The sequence below is a fragment of the Drosophila sechellia genome, chromosome 3L (assembly GCF_004382195.2).
Source record: "Drosophila sechellia strain sech25 chromosome 3L, ASM438219v1, whole genome shotgun sequence".
Taxonomy (NCBI): domain Eukaryota; kingdom Metazoa; phylum Arthropoda; class Insecta; order Diptera; family Drosophilidae; genus Drosophila; species Drosophila sechellia.
The window spans coordinates 24,953,170-24,969,075 of NC_045951.1; the positions used below are offsets into that span (position 1 = coordinate 24,953,170).

General features: G+C 42.5%; 1 protein-coding gene across 4 annotated transcripts in view; it reads left to right on the forward strand.

The window, feature by feature from the left end:
• LOC6620438 (proton-associated sugar transporter A) overlaps positions 1-15,906 on the forward strand; it is a 177,901-nt gene that overhangs the window by 19,105 nt on the left and 142,890 nt on the right. The window lies entirely within an intron of this gene.

Genomic DNA, 15,906 nt, shown 5'->3' on the forward strand with positions numbered 1-15,906 from the left:
ATTGGGATACTAAAGATCCTGTGTCAATGACACAGGATTGTATTTGTGTTGGCCGGGCTGGTAACCGAAAATTCTCGTTTCTCTTGTTCATAAAAGTGTTGATTACGGTTTGGGTCAGTTGGTCCATATTCTTGTGCGTGCGTCTTGTAGTCTAAGTTCGTCGATAGACATTTTTCATTAATCGCTGTCAGCTGGTATATGAAGTTTAATAATTTGTTAAATGTTGCAATAGGCGTTATTAGTTATAGTTTGTTGCGTTTGTGGAAATGGACTCCTATTACAATTAGGTTGTGGGTTTGCAAATCTAGTTGCACCAAATTGATTTTGTCCAGGTCTCATGGGTGGTCTGTTGAATATTCGTCGTTGTTGAGTTTGCATGGGTGGATATTGTGAAAATACAGAACAAATTAGTTGGTAATTTTCGAATAAGTGCCTTAATAGAGTCCTAATTGCTTGCAAATAAATGATGAGGTCGGTATTATTACCTTCTAGATGTAGCTTAGCTATTAAGAGTTGACGCCTACTTTCAGATTCCTCGCAGAATGCTCGTAAATTTCCTTTGAATGGTGTTTCTCGGAAATTTTCCCAAAGTTTGTAATTTGGCGTTTGGGGCTTGTATTGAACAATTAACCGTGACCTCAAGGTGTACCAGTCCTCGATGTTTGGTAGTCCCAATGATCTTATTAATTGTCCATCTATGTTTCGTTCCACAGCTCCGAGTAATGAACGTTCCCATTAAATGGGAAAATGTCTTTGAGTTGTCTTCGCGCTTCACTTAGGTTGTTTTCGTTTAGAGTTACGAGTTGTGGTGCGTCAATGTTAGGCTGTTCCTTTTTCTATTTTCTTTAAATTTTATTTAGATAGAGTTTATTATGTTTTTACGTTTTAGTCTTCTGGAGTTTTTTATTGCTTTGATTTTTGCTGCTGCACTTATAAGTTAGATGTATGATTATGTGCCTGCCTAGTGGCTGGGTTCTGATTTCGGCTTGAGTGGATGCGCAATATCGAGAAATGTTTGTTTATTTAACGAGGAATCGATACGGCGGACCACCGCGGTCGGTCTTTTGTATAAGTGAATTATGAGGAAGGCATAATTACGTTACTATATACATATGTAAAGTAGAATTGGACATCGTGGCTGTTAAGCGATAGTATACGATATTACGGAAAGGAAGCGCAAGATAGAGACAAAATGTTTTAAATGTGAAGGCGTGGGACATATTGCAAGGGAGTGTCTACAAGTATCCAGATTTTAGCAAGTGGTTCAGTCTTCAAAACGACATAAACCGATAAACGTAAACGGACTTGAAATAAATTTAAATTTCTGGTGGACAACTCAACTCAGTTTTTAAAAACTTACCGGCGTGTACAGGGAAAATTGTTTCACTGTACTGCGAGGCCTTGGAATTGTAAAAATAATGCCGCTGGGTACATTTATAGGAGCCGTGTGGGTCGATGGAGCTGAAGTAGAACAATTTGTTGTTACACCAAAGGGTCAGCGCGACCAGACAGCTCTGGACATAATAAGCTAAGTATATGCAATATTGTCGAGAACGATAATTTAGCCGTTAATCAACAATTGCATGCCAGCTGAATCGAGTGTCCTGTACATATGAGGATCGTACCGGACGAGCAAATAAAACCATTTCGACGTCAACCAAGTCGGTATTCAGCTATGGAAGCGGCGGCCGTAATAGAGCAAATGGAGGACTGGCTTAAGAATGAAATAATACGGAAGTCAATGTCAAATTTCGCCAGTCGAGTGGTTACAGTGAAGAAGAAAGACGGAAGAAACAGAATTTGTATTGATTTCCGTCAGCTCGACTGGATAGTACTCAGAGACAGTTTCCTTGTACCCTTAATTGATGAAGTACTAGAAAAGCTGCAATCTGCAATAGTATTCACTGTCATGAATCTCGAGAACAGCTTCTTATATGTACCGATCGAAGAGTCTAGTCGTCGCTAGACTATTTTTGTCACCAAAGAGAGTTTATTTGAGTTCTGTAGTTCCGTTTGAATTTCGTAACTCACCTTAACCGTTTTGTCAATGTCATTTTTTAAAACCTGATACAAGAAGATGTCATGAAGACCTACGTTGACGATATAATCATATTCCCTAAAAAAAAAAAACGAGGAGAGCATAGTCAAGCTAAAGGAAGTCCTGGACGAGGCAGATAAATATGGATTGCGCTTTAAGTAAAAAGAATGTTCTTTCTTGGAGGAGACGGTCACTCAGTGGTGGACGACAAAATTTGGCCAGGAAAGGAAAGACACAGGCTGAATAGAAGTTTGCTCGACCCAAGAAAATCAAAGATTGTTCTTAGCATTGACTGGTTTTTTTCGGAGACACCGAGTTCATGTTTGAACAAATAAGCGCAATAAACCAACTGAAGGATATACTGTTGAATAAACCTGTCCTGCTGTTGTATAACAGGGAGGCACCACCCGAACTGCATACTCATTCTTCTTTGAGTTAAAGTTGCTCACCTATTGCGCAGCGTTTTCTCAGACGGTGAAGAAGAAACATGTACCCAGAGAAGTAGCTGAATGGATTCTGTATCTTGAAGAAGTTCCCAAGCCGCAACCCCACAAAGACTTCTAGTAAAAAGTAGGAGGCTTACTTTTCAAAGTAGTTGATGGTAACGAGATCATAGTCGTTCCTAAATCAATGGAGAACGATATAATAAGGGAAGCACCTGATATTGGCCATTTAGCCCTGCAGAAAACTATGCATTCCTTGCAGCAACATATTTGGATTCCGAAAATGGAGAAAAAGGTAGGGCAAATCATCAACAACTGCGTAAAATGTTTTCTGATGAATAAAAAGGTTGGAAAGAAATAAGGTAAGCTGTTTGTATTGACAAGAGAGATAAGACACTGCATACTCATCATATTGATCATCCTGGACTAATGGATAAAACTTCTAAACAGTATCGGCTTATCTTAGCAGCCGTAAATGCATTCATAAAGTTTGTGTTGTGGAAATCGTACAAATTGAACGTATAAACACATGCATAATCTCAATGATATCTAAATTGTCAGCTGAAGATCGATCCAAGTGGTATTTTTGCAGTTTGTAGCGCATGTTCAAGGAGCTATAAATTCTCATGTCCACTGCTCCACAAACAAGATCCCGTTCCAGTTAGCGATGTGTTGTAGTTGCTGCAGGAGAAATAGTCGATGGTTTCGATCAAGAAAGAAATCAGATGAGAATAGAGCCGCGAAGACAAATTCGGGAAGAGGAACTACGACAAGAACCGAGCCATGGGAAGGTTCTACACAAAAGCTGATCTGGTTGCTATTAAGCGAACTTAATTTGTGGCTGGGAAAAATGTGTCCAGTTCGTTAATCGGTCCACGCACAGTAATCAAGGTGAAGCGAAATGGGCGTTACGATGTAAAGAATGCAGCTTTCGTTGAAGAACCAGCTCTTATTTCTACCAGCGTTGATCACAAGAAGCTTTTTAAATATGCTAAGTCGTCTGTGTCAGACTTAGAATATGGGGATGGCCGAATGTAAAGAATTGAGTTGGGCAACAATAGTTATCAACGTGCCCGCTAAGCGATAGTATACGATATTAAGGAAGAAACATCTCAAGAACAAATAAGGAGAAAGGACCAGCTTCGAAGAAAATTCAACGTGTGCAAGGCCTACGAAAAGCAGGAAATTGGGATCGTAAAGATACCTATAACTATATTAATAAACAGGCTTCAATACCTTAAATATACTTTATATGGTCGGTAAAGCTTCCTTCTGCCTTTTACATACATTTCAAAGAATCTGGTATACCCCTTTACTATAGGAAAGACGGAAAAGCGCACACGTGTAGCCGGGCGCACCGAGTTGACGCTCCTGGAAAATCTCAAAATTTTCCGGGTCGCACAGGGTTTATGGAGACAGGAGCGGCTGTCTCTAATACACAGTGTTGGCCCGTGTATTCATCAGCAGTAGGCACTGACAAAAGCTAATACATACATTTATGGGCGGCCGATGGAAACCAGGCCCATGGAAACCCGGAGACTGGAGACGAGCACGAAAAGCAGAACAAGAGTGTAAAAAGTCAAGGAGCAGACCAAAAGCCAACCAAAGGATCGCAAGGCGCTGTCCGCGATCCGACCACCAGAAGGCAGCGGGACCCTAGCGCCTATTTAGGGCTCTGCCCCACGCCACTGCAGCGGGAAGTAAGCCACAAACCAGACTGCAGCGACGACCGCCCGGACTACGCAGGAAGAGACCGACGGCCAAAGGTGAACTGCTGCTCGCGACCTTGACGAGCATACTACTGAAGACGAGCTGAAGAGGGCCCTGAAGTCCATCAGTAGTGGCAATCAAAAGCCTCCGACAAACGCAGTATAAAGGGAAGGGCCACATAGCGGTCCACTGTAGAAGCACCGTAGACAGAAGCCAGTGCTGCTTCAGATGCGGGTCCGCGGGATACAAGGCCGCTGAGTGCCCCAACGAGGCTAAGTGCTTTTTGTTCGCAAGAAGAGGAAGCTAAGCGACCAACCACCAAGCAGTCACCCGGAAGTGCCCATTGGCGGGCAAAGAAGCACCAAAGGCACCAATGATTTGATTCAGCTAAACCTGAATCACTGCCCGGCAGTCCAAGACCTGCTAGTGCAGACGGTGTGTGAACGCAGAGTGGAGCTTGTGCTACTTAGCGAGCCCCACCGAACGGCGGCTAGCCCAGACTGGCCTTTCGACCGCACCAAAAAAGCAGCGATCTGGAGGTGCAGCAGCGAAGCCCAACAATTATCCAATGTTTTTTCGGACATCGGATTTGTTAGGGCAAAGGTGGGCAGATGGTGATGGTTAATCGCATTCAGTCGGGCATTGGATAGACTGGCAGCGGATGCTAGAGGCCGCAACCTCACCTCACCTTCACTGACGGCTCTTCGTTCAGGTGGAGACTCAGCAAGGAATACAGTGATGGCAGTGACCACTTGGCCATCATTTGCGACATGGGATGCCCTACCTCGTCGTAAGCCCAGATAGCAGCCCAAGCCAGGATGAAATACAAAACGGACACCCTGGACACGCAGTTATTCCGAGAGCAGTTCCTACCCACGGTGAGTAGAGAAGGAGCTGAGCTGACGGCAGTGGCGCTGATTAGGCAGCTCAAGGCCGCGTGCGACGCCAGCATGCAAACGAGCAGGACGCTTAGCCGACAAAGGGCCCCTGTCTACGAGTGGAACCATTAGATAGAGACGGCTCGTCGAGATTGCCTCTCCGCCAGACGACGCTATCAAAGCTCTAGAGGTGCGGAGTCCTTTGTCGAACGCCAATCCGAGTATAGAGCCCACAGGAAAGCACTGAAGATAGCCATACGGGAGAGCAAGCGGAAATGCTCGATGGAACTGGCAAGCTCCTGGAGAACTGGTGTGCATTCGGCTAGAGAGGGCTATCGCTGACGCGGGTGACCTGTCGCGGTCCCAGTTTGGCTTCAGGAAAGCGCGGTCCACCGTCGACGCAGTCAACAGAGTGCTCGAAGTAGCGCCCCAGGCAATCGAGGGCACCAGATGGAAGGGGGGTAGCAGAGAGTACTGCTTCATAGTCACACTAGACATTAGGAACGCCTTCAACACAGCGAGGTGGGACCGAATCCTAGAACCATTAATTGGCTTCGGGGTTCCAGCCTACCTAGTCAGGATCATTCGCAGCTACTTTTTGGAACCGGTCCTACTCTCCGAGTCGTCGAAGGAGTCTTCTGGTACCAGGTCACCGGTGGAGTCCCGCAAGGCTCGGTTCTTGGCCCGCTTCTGTGGAACGCCATGCATGACGGGATACTTCGCCTACCGCTGGTTGGGAGGAGCGAGATCGTAGGCTTCGAGGACGACGTGGCTTTGCGTTGTTGACAAGCATCCCGGCAAGGATAAGGAAACGTGTTACAAAAACATCAAGGCCATTAAACAATGGCTCAGCTCAATGGCGCCGGAGAAGACGGAGGCTGTCCTGATTAGTTCCAGGAAGGCAGTGAAGACGGCCACTGTCGAAGTTGGCAGTACCTCGGTGTCCTCCACACGGGCAATTAAGTAGCTGGGAGTCATGATAGCTTTCGTTCCGTGAACACCTAGCCTACGCTAGCTCGAAAGCAGCAGAAGTAAATCGGGCGGTATCAACACCCGAGGACCAACACAGGCTGCTTACGAGCGTCACCCCGCGACCATGCTATATGCCGTCCCGGTATGGGCAAAAGCGCTTGAAATAGAATATAGGCTCAGGGTCTATATGCTTCCCATAGACTGTCGGCACTACCTATCTGCTGCGCCTTTAGAACAGTGTCCAACGAGGCGGCATTGGTGATCGCAGGTATACCGCCTCTAGACCTATTAGCGCAGCACAGGTGGAACAACAGCTGATTCCTAATCTCAAGCCGTGGATAGAACGGAAGCATGGCGAAATAACGTTTTATCTAACGCAGCTGATCAGTGTGCATGCTTTCGCAGCTATCTGAAGCGCTTTGGACATGAGGAGGTGGATTATTGACCATGATGCGGAAGTGGACTAGGCGAAACCCCAGAGCACGTTCTCTTCTCGTGCGAAAAATATGCAAGCGAACGGAGATCTCAGGAAACCGTACTTGGCAGCAGACTGAATGCGGATAATCTAGTCCCAATCATGCTGCAGGGGGAGGTGGAATGGCAAGCCGTCAACAAGAGCTGAGAGAGGCAGAGAGCCGCGCGAAGCAATGCTTCACGGCCATACCGCGGGGGAGTTCTGGACCTGCCCTCCATATTGTTACATTGTTATTCTACTTAATTTTGTTCTTAAATGTCTAATAAACCAATTAAAAAAACCCTTTACTATACGGGTAACAGGTATAATTATTGTATACATATGTAAATCCCAAAAAAATACGGAAATGCAAATAAACTAAAACTTATTGAATTTGAAATTATTATGTTGTGTTTCAATGATCAGGCATACCATTTACATATATCCATTAGTTGCGGATAGAGTCGAAACTGCTTCACTTTAGGGTTCTTTTTTCTTTAAATTATTTTCTCTATCAGAAACGCATTCTTATCTTTTACTTTCTGAAGTTCCTCTTCTTCTATTTCATACGTAATTTATACAGGTCCTGTAGACTTCACTTTTAAAACTTTAAAAACCTCGGTAGACCAATTAGGTTACTTCCTTGTATTTAATTATTCTAACGAAATCCCTTCTGCAAATAATTTATGTTCTGGGAATATTTTTGGTATATTATAAACTGATTTTAAAATAAACTCTTTTCATTTTAATAGATCGGTAATAAGAATTATTTTATTGATCTACACGAAATATGATTTTATGAAACCATTTATAGTCACCCTCCATACTAAACATTTTCCACATACGATTGGAGTCTTCACATAAAGGAACCTTTAGGTGTATGGTAATGATTTATATGAATTTCATTGACAGCTTGTTGTTTGGTTACTTTGTTTGATTATTTTTCATTAAAGACGTTGCTTGTTTCGTTAAAAGTGATTTCTTATATCCTAGTACATCCCGTTTTATTTCAACAAGCATCTTTCTGAAAATTTAAAAACAAAATCGAGTTAGATCTACTTGCACAGCTTTGTCATAGGAACCCTCTAAATCAAACAGTTCAATATCTAACTTTTGTAAGTGTCTAAATATGTATTTAGACATAAGTAGGCAAACTATAAATATGTTCTATTTATGGGCCGCAATAAACATGTCACGGGACAGCATAAGTGGCAACTACAGATAAGTACGATTGCAGCGGCCTATTGCCGGAGTGTCAAGAGATATGACCACGCGGGAGGCCTCAAAAATAGATTTAAGAATACAACTCAGCTGCATTTACCAACGCAGACTGCGGCGTCTTACAAGCGCTGCATTATATAATTAGATGATAAGAGCCTATGTAAGAATGAATAAAAGGCGAAGCCCTCGCAGCAGCGAGTCAGTTAGATTCAAACACCCGAATTGAACTCATTAAGTGTACGCACAAGTTTATAGTAAGGATGTAAATTAAAATTGTTACTGTTTAATTATTTAAAAAAAATTATTTTTCTTGTAATATAATTCAATATTTTTTGATGATAAGCTTTTTCACTTATACACGAAACTGGTTTTTTGCTTGTCCTTAATTGGAAACAATTCTCGATCTTGTCCCGAATCAGACTGATCTTATAATTCTTAATCCTAATCCGTCCAGAAGCTTTTTTATAAACTTCTTGAACTTTTAATTATGTCTAGAATAGGCCAGAAGCTATTCTTTAGAAACTTCTTTAACTTTCAATTATGTTTACAATAAAAGCTTTATGCCGAAATTATTTTACTGCATTGTGGAATTTAGATTTGCTGACTGGTGAAATTTGTAGACTTTGGAATTATTTTACTTCACTGTGGAATTTAAATTTGCTGACTGGTGGAATTTGAGTAAAGCGCAATAAGTTGATCAAGGCTTGGTCTCTATTTATCGGGTAGTTAAGTGCTGGCAATGGCAATGCCAAAAACAAAGACATGGAAATGCCGCCGAGATTGGAATTTGAAATTTGTTTATAACTTTATTTATTAAAATTTGTTTATAAACTGGGACAGAGTGCTATGTCTACTGGTTGGATAACTTTCCCCCTTCTAAAATAACCCGGCATTATGCGTAATTATGAATTTCGTTTAAACGCTCGCTTAATTCTGTTAATTTTAATTCTGGACGTTTTTGTTTGGGTAAAAATATAATATATCTGAATGTTATTATTAATGTAGTAATCAAATACAGAATTATTAAAATTAATAATATACATGAAGTTGATGTTTTCCAATTGTTAATTTCAATAAACGGGTGTAAAATATTAATGTTGACAAGATTAAGTTCTAAATTGTTGGAGTTTATATAATCTGATATTTCCAGATTCTTAAAATGGTTAGTGGCTAAGTACTTAAGTATTTTGTTTTCTAAATTAGTGTATGAAGTACTATTTAATGTAGTTGTGCCGTGGAATGTTATTAACGTCTAAATGAGAATTGTTTAGAAAATTATGTTCATTTTGTAACGAACTGATTTTTCTATTTCTGCTCGCTACGAATTTCAACGGCTAGCTCAGAGAGTTTGTGCGTTCGTCCCACCAAATTTATGATTTATGTGATTTATGTGTCCGACCAAGGAAAAGCAGATGGTTCTTATTATAATTTCTTTATTCTACTGTTTTACGTCTGACTTCTCCGATGATCGCGCTGCTTCGGCTCCTCCTGCAACGCCTTGCCTTCGTTGTCCTGTGTACTCCTTGACAACGGACGACGTGTCGGCCCGACCGGGATTAGGATGTTATGGGGCAGGGTGTATCGCCCGCTGGCGAGGCAGCGCTTGGCCTGGGACCACCTTTACCGACCACTGACTTCACTGACCCTTTCGAACACGACAGGTCCTTCTCCTCCACTCCCAGGATTAACTGGCAGTGCTCGTCCTTCCGTGTCCTGCGGGCCTCTGGCTGCCCAATGCTTCCACTGTTTGATCTTTACCAACTTACCCGCGCGTTCTCACTCCCGAACTCCTTTCAACGCTCCGTCTCACTACCTCCTTCCACGCGCGGTCTGGTTCACTAACTCCTACTAATCCGCCTTCAGACCCCTTTTCGACTTCGCAACTGCGCGGCCTGACCGCGCGATTCAGCCCAGTACTCTCCTCGACTATCCTCGCGTGCGGACGGCTCCTCGAGTGTTGTGACTGACTGACCCGGGCTGCACTTGCGCCGTTCTTTTATAGACCGCAAGGTCCAACTCATGTACCGTTAGTTCACGCTACGTCCTCTTGGTGCATGTCCAAAGTCTGCGCCGTTACCATTCGACCTCCGTGCCCTCGGCCGGGCGAGTCCCAGGTCCACCGCGGTACCGTTAGTTCACTGTCTCTCCGCATTGCCGGAATCCAAGGTCCAGCGCGGTACCGTTTGACCTGACCGCCCTTGACTCTTTCTGCATAGCCGTCTTCGCTGTTGCTAGACCTCTCCCCTGAACCGAGATTTGTGGAGAGTTTTAAGACTCCTCACAATTTATTAGAATGTCACACTCTTAAATGATATCTATATTCTAATTTTTTCCCGTATTTTAGTGCAAATTGATTTCTCTCCATTTTTTAAGCGGGAAAAACAAGTCTTGTCTTTAGTTATAATACCATAGTTTTGCGAACTGATTACTCATTAGAAATTTTCCATCATTTAGTGAAATGGATCTGGCATAAAAAATTACCCTGTAATAAAATTATTTGTTATTACAGGGTAATTTATATAAATAATTAAGAGTTTTTTATTTAGTACAATTTGAATACGTAGATATCCATTAAATCTTTTGTATCTGAATTAATATTTCTTTAACGTCTTCATTATTAAACATTTTTGTGTAAAATACATCATTTTTTCCAGTGTATTAGTAGAAATTATGTTTTGCAAGTCGAATGTTAACAATCGTAAACGTTTTTTTCTTAACGGCAATTCTTGATCAATAAAAATGTTTTTAAAGTGATCGGAAATTTAGTTTATCTCGTTATACAATTTGGAATTGATAATAAATTGTTGGTTATTGTTTTCAATTAAGTCATTTATTTTATTCTGTATTTTAATGAAATCATCGTGATCCGGAGTTCCAGCTTACCAGTTCGAAACAGCGCCTAAAACCCGTTTATTTCCCTTTTTGATCTAGTTGAAACCAATTGTGACAAAATTAAATCGAGTAATTGCAGTTCGTAAGAGTATTTCCCATTGAGACCTTTTATTAGTATCCTTTTTTATATATACTGACTGTTAATCGATTATTTCTTATAAAAACTTAAATAAGTCACTAAATAAGTTAGTTAAATAAGTTGTAATATTTGTTAAAACTTAATATTGTCTTTGTGAATAATTCTATTTCTACTATTGATTATTATTTTGTTAGATAAATTTTCCCTAACAATCTGTTTCTTATATCTTGTTTTTAGCTTATTTCTTTCTCCATATTCTTTTTCCTTACGACCTTCATTATGTGTTTAAAACATGTTTTTGTGTTCAATTTTATTATAGAGAATATCAAAAGGTTTTGGTTTTGTTGTAGAATGCTCTGATTGAATTCTTTTGCGGCTCTAATAATTATTTCAGAATAGTCAGTGAGATTAAATTCTTCTTTTATACAACGAGCTAATTCTGTTAATGTTGAATGTGCCCTTTCTACTTGTCCGTTCGAGGTACTGTGTCTGGGGTCTGCGAAATGTAGAGTTAAGCCAGATCTTTGTGCAAAGGATTTTAATTGAGCAGTGGTGAAGCTTTGTTCATTATCAGTCAGACTTACTTTGACGTGGGGAAATTGTTGAACTAATTCCATTTCATTTATTCTCGATGTTTAGTTTATTTTGAATTTCGTTTATTACTAGGAATTTTGAATACGCGTCAATGCAAGTTAAGAAAATACGATTTTTCGCGTAATATCGAGGTGAAAATTTTCTCCTTCTTTAGTTGGAATAGTAGCTTCTCCAATAGGGATTTTATTTGGATGCCTGCTTATGTTTATTTGTATATTTTCGTTGCAAATTGTACAATTTTTTATGTATTCCTGTAATTTGATAAATAAGTTTGGCCAATAATATAATCTATTGATTTGTTTGTAATTTTCTCCTAGTCCTCTAAATAAGAAATATTTTATTAAAAACAAATTCGTTAGTAAAATTATTTTTTTTTTTTTTTTTTTTTTTTTTTTTTTTTTTTTTTTTTTTTTTTTTTTTTTAAAGGTAATTAAATATGAACAAGATCTCCTAAAGTGCTATGAATTCCTACCGTTATGTTTGGTGGTAGATATTCTATTAATATTCCTACTAAATTTTCTGGTGTGTCATATTCGATTATACACCTACGGGATACAGCTATGGGGCACGGCAAGCCACACGAATCGCCTGCGTATACAGCGGTTCCAGAATAGGTGCTTGAGAATTGCCTGTAATGCGCATCCCTACCACGAGAATGTCGCCATACATAGGGAACTTGGAATCCCACAAGTCGCTGATGAAATCTCCAGGCTCAGCGAGAGATACCTGAAAAGGCTCGAAAACCACCCTAACCACCTCGCCACCAACCTGTTAGACAATAGCCAAACAAGCAGACGTCTCATGAGGAGACACCCTCTCGATCTTCCACAACAATAGACAACACATATAAAACCCGCCACAAATACATGTACAATAGTATCCCTTAAGCTAATGTTCCCCCGCAAAACCATTTAATTATTGTCCACTAGGACAGATTTTAAATAAATAAACGCACGCTAAAGAAAAAAAAAAAAAAAAAAATATTCGATTATACGTCGTATCTTATCAAAAACTCTCAATGACTCATGTATTGTATACCTCCCCGTTGTTAATAACAGTTGTTGCTGAAACTGATTTAACGGTTTACGAGTCTCTTGAATTACATTTTCAAAACTACTTTCAGCAGAATGCTGTGTAGTTTGATCTGAGCTTCATTGTTCTATATCGCTGTTTTCAATATTATTTATTTTTATTCGTGATAACGCGTCAGCTACGGCATTTGTTGTTCCGGATTTATATATTATTTTTGGGGTGAAACTTTCTATGAACGAAAACCATCTTTTCATTTCTACGTTCGGGTTTTTATCTGAGATTGTAAAGGATAACGATTGATGGTCTGTTTGTATTTCTATACCGATTACTCCAATTAAATAATTTCTGGGATTTTTAAGAGCCCAAACTATCATAGTTTTTGTTCGTGAATTTATAAACTAAAATCAAATCCAAAATAGTGGCACAAATTGTTAATAGTGACCCTTAAGTCGCTATCAGTGATACTGTAGTGGAACTTAACGACTTTAACTTATAATAAAGACTGTGAATTTGTTTGCACGAAGTGGGGCTCCGCTGCCCAGCGGCCACGCGGTCGTGACTAAGCACTTTTTGAATATGGATAACCATCCACAGCGAAAATCTACCGATATTATGAGTCAATGAAGCTAATTGCTGGCGCTGGCCCTAAAGAGATACGGGAGCAATTGACAAAGAGCTGGTTAAGTAAAGATCCATCCTTCGATACTACCAGTACTTCTAACACCTACTGCAGCTCGACCTTCACACTGACCTCCACCAGCTCGACTATCTCGTCTGCGTACATATTCACCTCCTCCTTGAGTGGCAACGTATGCTCTACTGCTGCCAGTACAACTCACAACAGTGCATCTGTCAGCTCAATTGCGAAGCCACAACCTACCACCGGCTTTCAGGATGTCTCCTTTAAATCTAGGAATAAAGGAATTATAAAGAGAGCAGGCGCGGTCCTCTCTCCTAAAATGGTAAAAAAGGTGGCATCTGATAAGCCGGCAAAAATCTCTGCCAATCGCTTCCAAGCCCTTAGCGACGAGGAAGATATGGTCCTGGGCGAGATATCTTCGAGTGACAACGACGAGCCATGCTCCTCGAATACCGCCCTCAACCGTTCCGCAAGGAAAGCAGGACAAAAACAACAGCTGAAAGGTGCTCACCAAAATGTACCAGACCCGAAATCAAGCCGTCACTCTAAGGTACCTAGAATGATGTTTCCCAATGTGGTGAACTTCACATCATTTCGCGGCGAGCTGGACGCTCTTGTGGGAGACTCCTATACGATCAAGGCCCTGAATTCGGGAGATTGCGCTGTTCAGTGCAACTCCCCAGAAAGCTACAGGCTGGTGGCCCGGCACTTTCTCGACAAAGGATCCCTTTTCCATCACCATCAGCTACCGGAGGACCGACCCTACAAGATTGTCATGCGCAATATTCACCACGGGGTCCCATCGGAGGATATCATCGCAGCCCTCCAGAACGAAGGACATAATGTTGTACGGATTTATACTCCGCGCAACAAGGCTACCTCTCTTCCTCTTAATATGAGGTTCATTGACCTCAAAAAAGCTAAGAACAACAACCAAGTAAAGGGCATACCGGTTGTTTGCAGGCACAGGGTAACTTGGGAGAAACCCCGTAAGCAATCGGAACCGATTCAATGCCACAGGTGCCAAGGCTGTGGTCATACCAAGGCATATTGTTCTCGGCACTATATATGCAGAGAATGCGGAGAAAATCACCCCACTGCAGAGTGCAAGCTGGAACAGGACGAGGCCAGATTCTGTTTTCACTGTGGCGGCCCCCATGCAGCCAACTTTAAAAAAAAATACCTGCTAGAGGCTTCTAACCGCAAGCATAAACGGAAGGTCAATGAACCCTCTGTTTCTGGTCCTGCAAGAGGAGTACACCAACCTACTCCACCAGTCCACATGTCTGGAAAGCCTTCCTTTGCTAGTATAGTCAGAGGAAGTCAGACCGTCGCCAAGCATGCCGTTACTGTCCCCCCTGCAAGCACCAACCATGAGTCCAAGCTGTTTTCTAGGCTTGACAGGATGATGTCACTAGTTAAAACACTAATGCAACTGCTCCTGCAAAATCGCACCTTCCCTCCTGCTGCTCAAAATGGGTCCTCTTAAGATAGCAGCTTGGAATGCCAATTGGGCCTCCTCGAAGACCAATGAGATCCTCGCCTTCATCGAGCTTCACGAAATCGACATCCTCCTGCTGTCGGAAACCCATTTCGTTTCCACGTTTCGTGTCCACTTTCAGAGTTCCTGGCTTTACCCTCCACACTGCCAACCACCCGGATGACAGCAAACGCGGAGGTGCGGCGATCCTTATTAGATCACTCATCTCCCATCAACTCTTCTCCACCCTGTCGGAAAATCACATCCAGGCAGCAGTTATCCAGCTGACGGCAAGCAGGGGTACTTTTAACATTGCCTCAGTATACTGCCCTCCTAACCTCAGGTGGACGGAGGCTGACGTTGAGCTGATCATCGCTCAATTTGGCACTAAGTTCCTAGCGGCAGGTGATTGGAACGCAAAGCACAGATGGTGGGGAAACTACAGGATGTGCACTAGAGGCAGGGTGCTGTTCTCCGCTCTGGCGGGCAAAGGTATCGACATCCTTGCAACTGGAGAAGCTACTTGCTATCCCTTTCGAACCAGTGTCACTCCAAGTGCCATCGAATTCGGGATCTTCAAAGGATTCAGACAGCAGGAAATCAACGTGCAGACCCTGACAGAACTGTCGTCTGACCATCTCCCCCTGCTGTTTGTGCTGGATGAAGACGCCCAGCTATTCAAAGGTGTCACTAAAACGCTGTCACCTACTGCAAATACTGTGGCCTTCAAGGAGCACATCGAGGCCACAGTTGATCTCAACATCCCCATTGACACCTGCAATAGTCTGGAAGCATATGTAGATTACCTCGTAGCTACAATCGCGGAAGCAGCACGGAGGGCCACACCTCTCCCACATCAAGCTCGTCACACGACCGCAAGGAGGGCTCCCATCTTGAGCTTGGAGGCTAGGGAGCTGCTCTCCCACAAAAGCCGTCTCAGGAGACGGTATATCGCCACAGGAGATCCAAGCATCAAGCAGCTATACTCTGGTACCGCAAACAGACTGCATCGTTTGCTAGCCAGGACCCGACGAGAAAATCTGGATACCCTGCTGGAGGGTACTGGCCCAGATAACAACAGCAACTTCTCGTTATGGAGGCTCACAAGAAATATCAAGAGACAGCCGATGTTTCAATCTCCCGTCCTGAGTCAAAGTGGCCTCTGGCTCAAGACGGACGATGAAAAAGCGCCTCTTGCCCTTTAACCTAACAGACGACTCAAACCGCGTAGAAATCAATAACTTTCTGGACGCTCCGACTGTACCGGCTCGCCCCATTAGGCATACCACACCGAAGGAAGTCATGATGCAGCTGAAGGCGCTACACATCAAGAAAACCCCTGGTTACGATAGCATCGACAACCGTGCTGCGAAGTCTCTGCCACGCAAAGGAGTCCTAGCCTTAGTAAAAATTTTTAATGCCATGCTAAGGCTAGGGCACTTTCCAAGGCAATGGAAGCGAGCACGTATCATC